Raw genomic sequence first — 6,000 nt, forward strand, 5'->3', positions numbered from 1 at the left:
CAGCATGAACAGATTATTTTCTAAACTAATGGCCTGCTGCAATCTACTATGTGATTACAGATGAGGTTTTAGTGGGTTGGGAAGGGAAAAGCAAGCTGGAGAGCTGTAAGATAAATTCATCCATGTAATCACTCATGCTCTAGACAAGAAATCATCTCCAAACCGAGCTCCACAACACATAGGAGTCTATTTTTAAGCCTGACCTGGCATCAAGAGCTGCTTTGGTGAATGAACAAATGCTGCTGGGCTGCCATCAGTGTTGTCTGGAAATTAGTGTAATTAGGGGGAAACAAATAATAAAAGGGCTGAGAGCAGCGAGCAGCTCCTTTATTGTCAGCAGCAGGGTGTGATGTGTGCTGCCCTAACAGCTCTGGGAGCTCCTCTGGCAGGAGCTGATTTGTGCTGCTGCCAGCAGCTCTCACTTGTGTGGGGCTGATTGTGATGGGGGCTTGCAACTGTCCTCCAGAGACACTTGTGCAGTGATGGGCCCAGCCCTGCTGCATTCAGGGAGCCTGTTATGAGCTGTGTAATTATTACTGTGCTGCCAGATATTAGAAATCTGATTTTAACTTGTCCACAGGATGAAATGCCCACGTTGTTGCGCGTTTTGCTGTAGCCTCATTTCTCTTCGCAGAGAAAAGCAAGGCACAATTCTTCCCAAGAATATTTCTGGGTTTCACATTCTCTGAACCTCAGAGAAAAGAAACACAATTCTTATCTAATTTTCTGTGCCAAAGTAGAATGCAATGTGGAGACTGTTTACCCACAGTGATGGTGTTTTGGTTCCTTGGCCTGTTCATGTGGGGCCAAGCGTGCAGCCCCACATTTCTCTTCACAGAGAAAAGCAAGGCACAATTAATTCTTCCCAAGAATATTTCTGGGTTTCACACTCTCTGAACCTCAGAGAAAGGAAAAACAATTCTTATAATTTGCTGTGCCTGTTTTTGTGGAAAAGTAGAATGCAATATGGAGATTGTTATCCACAGTGATGGTGTTTTTGTTCCTTGGCCTATCAGGGCCAGGTGTGTAGCCCCACATTTCTCTTCACAGAGAAAACCAAGGCATGATTCTTCCTAAGAATATTCTTATCTCATTTGCTGTGCCTGTGTTTGTGCAAAAGTAGAATGCAATGTGGAATTTTTTTACCCACAGTGATGGTGTTTGGTTCCTTGGCCTATCAGGGCCAGGTGTGCAGCCCCACATTTCTCTTCACAGAGAAAAGAAAGGCACAATTAATTCTTCCCAAAATATTTCTGGGTTTCACACTCTCTGAACCTCAGAGAAAGGAAAAACAATTTTTATCTCATTTGCTGTGCCCGCGTTTGTGCCAAAGTAGAATGCAACGTGGAGATTGTTTACCCAGAGTGAATTGTGGTTTGAGTGTTTTCCACCTGTCTCAGCCACCAGTTACAACAAAGCTGGGTTTTTTTCCTATTTTCTGTGATCTGTAACCAGACCTAAGAACTGAGTACAAGAAAGAAGAGAAAAGCCCAGCCTAAAAGCCCAGCCTAAAAGCTGGGCTAATGCAGCTCTCCTGCAATTTCCTCTGTGCAGGGGCTGAACACCAAAGCCCTGGGTAATGGCTGTGATGAGGTGAAGGGGTCTTGGTCTCTAACTGAGAATTCCACAGTGAGACTTTGACATTCTGCCTTGAAGAGGCATTTGCCACGTGGATTCTTCAAAGATGTTTTGAACCCCAGGCTCTCCAGTTCCATTTCTGTTCAAAGCAGTCCCATCTTTAAAAACTCCATATTGTACTTGCTGTGCTGCTAAATTGTCTCTTTTTTTTTTTTCTATTATTTTTTTTTCTGTTTCAGCTGTTTGTAACCCTGTTTCCTCTCAGTCCAGCATGCACTCCTTAGCTGGGGCATCTGCTTCAAGGTTTGAGGAGAAAAATATCTTTTTAACCCATAATTTTCATTGTTCTGAAGAGATTCTGAGGACTGCTGTTCTCTACTCCTTGTCCCTCCAGTGCATGTCTTCCACCAGAGCTATAAATGCAAACACTAAAAATGCAAAATGAGACTTATCTTGTTTATTTTATTATGTTAACGGGTCAAAAACCCAAAGTTACAATACTTAAATTCAAGTCACAAGCACTTATTTTTAAATGTCATCAATGTCATCTTGCATGTGCTGAAGTCTGAAGAGAAACTGGATGGAAATAAAGCTCAGGAAAATCAAATTGGTGGGCTGAGCTTTGTTTGTCACATGTCCAGATGCTAAAATAAGGGAGGTGTGTAATTCCTAATGAATTTGCTCTGTGATTAACAGCAGGTTATGATGTGCAGTTGTGTTTGATAGACATGGTGAACATTGCTCTGCCACCTGCTAGGGACATGATAAAGGGAAATGAAATGCCTGGTGAAATCCTGGTGTCATTAAGCACCTGTCAAAACACAATTTTGGTGTGTTGGAGTTCCTACTGATGCCTTAGGATTTCAGCTTTTGTATTTTCCATCCATTTGTAACCCTGCAGTTCTTTCGTGTAGAACTCCAAACCCCACACACAGTGGGAGCTGCTGCTTCCCCATTTGGGGCAGACACAGCAATTCCTCTCCAGGATTTCAGTTTTTCTATGTTCTATCTATTTGAAAGAGATGATGTGATATTTGATACTAATGCTACTACTACTACTACTACTACTACTAATAATAATAATAAATTATATTTAATAACAGTATATTATCATATTTTTCACATATTTGTAACCCTGCGGATCTTTAGTGCAGAACTCCAAACTCCACACACAGTGGGAGCTGCTGCTTCCCCGTTTGGGGCAGACACAACAATTCCTCTCCAGGATTTCAGCTTTTCTATGTTCTATTTGAAAGAGATTATATGATATTTGATGCTAATGCTACTACTACTACTACTAATAATAATAAATTATATTTAATAACAGTATATTATCATATTTTTCACATATTTGTAACCCTGTAGTTCTTTAGTGTAGAACTCCAAACCCCACACACAGTGGGAGCTGCTGCTTCCCCATTCGGGGCAGACACAACAATTCCTCTCCAGGCCTGGCAGTCAAGGACACCTCACTGCCTCAGGGCCCAGAGATGGAAACAAAAGGGAGTTGGGGGCAGCAAACTTGGGGTCAATGACTTCATTAGCTGAAGCTGGAATTGGCAGATTCACCCCCAAAATGCAAATGGACCAAACTTATAAAAGTGTGAAACCTGTGACCCATTGTCCATTTTGGGTGGGTTTGTCTGCCCTAAATGTACCTGAAGGCTGTTCAATAAATAAATATGCTTTTTATTGCCTTAATTTTGTCTAGGTAGCCCAAAAAGGCATCACTGCTGCTCCTCACCCCACAAAGGGAAAACTCTCTCTCCATTATTTTAAACCCTGACAACATCCAGGCTTGTGCAGCAGAACATGAACTTCTATATAAAATAAATTATCCTCACTATCAAACTGCCCATCCTGAGAGCTGTGTTTATAATTCCAGGGCAGGAATCGCTCCCTGGATGCTCTGGGTACCCCATGGGAAGCTCTGCACCAATTTTTCTGCAAGTCCCTCAAAAATTTTGCTGAAAAACAGGAGCTTGGAGCTGCTCCTTCTCCTTGAATCAAGGAATTCCATTGTGCACCAACTCAATGTCCCCTTCCCAAAGGACATTTTGGGTTGTTTTTTTTTCTTTTCCAATCCAGCCATGGAAAAGCTTTATCATGCTGGGTTTTTTAATTATACAGCATAAATGTGTGGCTGTTCAATTTTAACTGCAGTGCTGATATTAAAGCAATAATTTGTTAAAAGTGTTTTGCTTCCATTTGCTGCCTCCTAAAATACACAAAGTTGTCTCCAGCAGGCAGCCGGAGGGGGTGGCTGGAGGGGCAGGATGGATGCTGTCATGTAGAGTTTTGTGATTTATTCTACTAAAAATACAGAAGCTATTTAATATATATTTACAAGTATTACATATGGAAGGCATTTATATTTATATATATTTATATTTATATTTATATTTATATTTATATTTATATTTATATTTATATTTATATTTATATTTATATTTATATTTATAGATAAATAAAGGGAAAGTTGGAGAACAGAGGGGACAGGTTTAAAGCAGGCAGCTCTGACCTCTCTGGGTTTAATAATTTTGTTCGCTGTTTGCCCAACTCTGACTGAAAGCCTTTTGTACCTGACTGAGCCTGAAGGGGCATTTTCACCAAATTTGGCTCAAATCAATCATATTTACAGGTGATAAAGTCACGAGGAAATTCATGAAGTAAACTAAGGACTGACTCACAGGCTGTGAGAACTGTGGAAATAGCCAGAAGCTGTTAAAAAAAATAAAAATCTTACCAAAAATACTTTCTCTTACCTCATATTTATTCCTTGTTAGAAGAGATCATTCCCCTCCCCTGTCAGTCAAGACTGAGGGTGAGCCATAAATTAAAAATCACCTTTTAGGTCTATTATTTTAACAATTATTTAATGTTAATGGAATTTATTTGTGTAATTTTAATCTCAAAATATCAATGCACTGCCCATGGCAACGGGTTCATTCCCAGTGCTGGATTTGACCTGGATTGTTGATTTTTTTTTCCCAAATTACCCATGGGAAATCCCAAATCCACATCCAGCTCCTGGAATATCCTTCTGCTTTATGCCACTGTGTTATTCCAGGTTATCTCTGATGGTCACTCCTCAGCCATAAACAGAAGCTGCCTTTTTATTTTTACTTTTTAATTTTACTTTGCTGCTAAAAAGCAGCACAGAAGGAGCAGTAAAACACTCTCAGCTGTACAATAAAGGATGGGGCCATAGCAGCTGTTCCCAAAGAGTGGGGAGGAACTCAAAGTTCAGGGGATTGATGCTCCAGGAGCTGGGGGAAGGGGTTTTGTGTGACCCCTTGGCAGTATTTAGGTTGAGCTTGAGGGCCAAAAGGCACATGGGAGGTTTTTTTCTTGTGTTCTGTGGGTTCTTTTGTTTTAACCTGGTAAGTATCTATTTTTACCCATGATTATTAACCCAGCTCTCCAGTTTTCTTTTGAGTAATTATGGTATTGGGAAAATATTTAAATTATAAAGTGCTAAGATTATCCTATGTGGTTTTTAGCTCACTTTAGGCCCTTAAATGATAGTATGTAGATTTAATTTTAGTTTTCTTTCAAATGATGAAACTGTTACTCAAAACTGAGGTTCCTTCTGATGAAAGTATGCTCATGCTTAATTTCCCTTTAAGTGTTCAGAGGAAAACATAAAACACCTTCCCTTGGAGTTTTGTCATTTTCTTAGAGAAAATACAAATATGAAAGTGGGAATTTGGAAGAAACCACTTGACCATTGGGAATTCTGGTTCTTAAGCCATGTGTTCTGTTGTGATACAAAATAAGCTTGGGCTTCCACAATATTTTGTTGTTTAAGAGCCCATATCTTAAATTAATGCCTTCAGATTTTGATGTTTCTAACAGCTCTTGTAAATACAATGCTGGAGGAGAAGCTGGAGGGCTGTTCTGAAGCTGGAAATGTGGTGTTCCAAAATATTTGGACCTGGATCTTTAACATAATTAATGGATTCTGCTGTGAGGTGGTGCTCATGAACCCACAGAGTGAAACTGTCTTTTTCTGTCCCAGCCCAATCAGAAAAAAATAATTTCCTCTGCAGACAGTTCAAGTATTTAATTCATGAGGAGCATTTTCATGGGTGGGTTTGTTGTTATTTTATGGGGTTGCAAGTTTATTTTCCAGTTGTAAGTCTAATCTCACTTTTTCCTTCAGGCTGAAGGAGTTGCCCTTGTAAAATGCTGCACCTGAATTAACAGCATTAACAGCAGCTGCTCCTGGGTGTTGATTACCACTCTGCTAATTAACAAACCTGCCTGATGACTGATGGGAATCCTGCATTGAGGGATAGGGTTTAGGTGTCTGAATCTCTCTTGCATTTGAGCTGCTCAGGTTGGGCAGTGCTGGTTTTGTCCCACTTGCCCAAGGTGTGAAAATGTTCCCAGGTGTGGGAAGCTCAGTTTGGCAATGGT

This window comes from Zonotrichia albicollis, chromosome 27 (assembly GCF_047830755.1).
Source record: "Zonotrichia albicollis isolate bZonAlb1 chromosome 27, bZonAlb1.hap1, whole genome shotgun sequence".
NCBI classification, from domain to species: domain Eukaryota; kingdom Metazoa; phylum Chordata; class Aves; order Passeriformes; family Passerellidae; genus Zonotrichia; species Zonotrichia albicollis.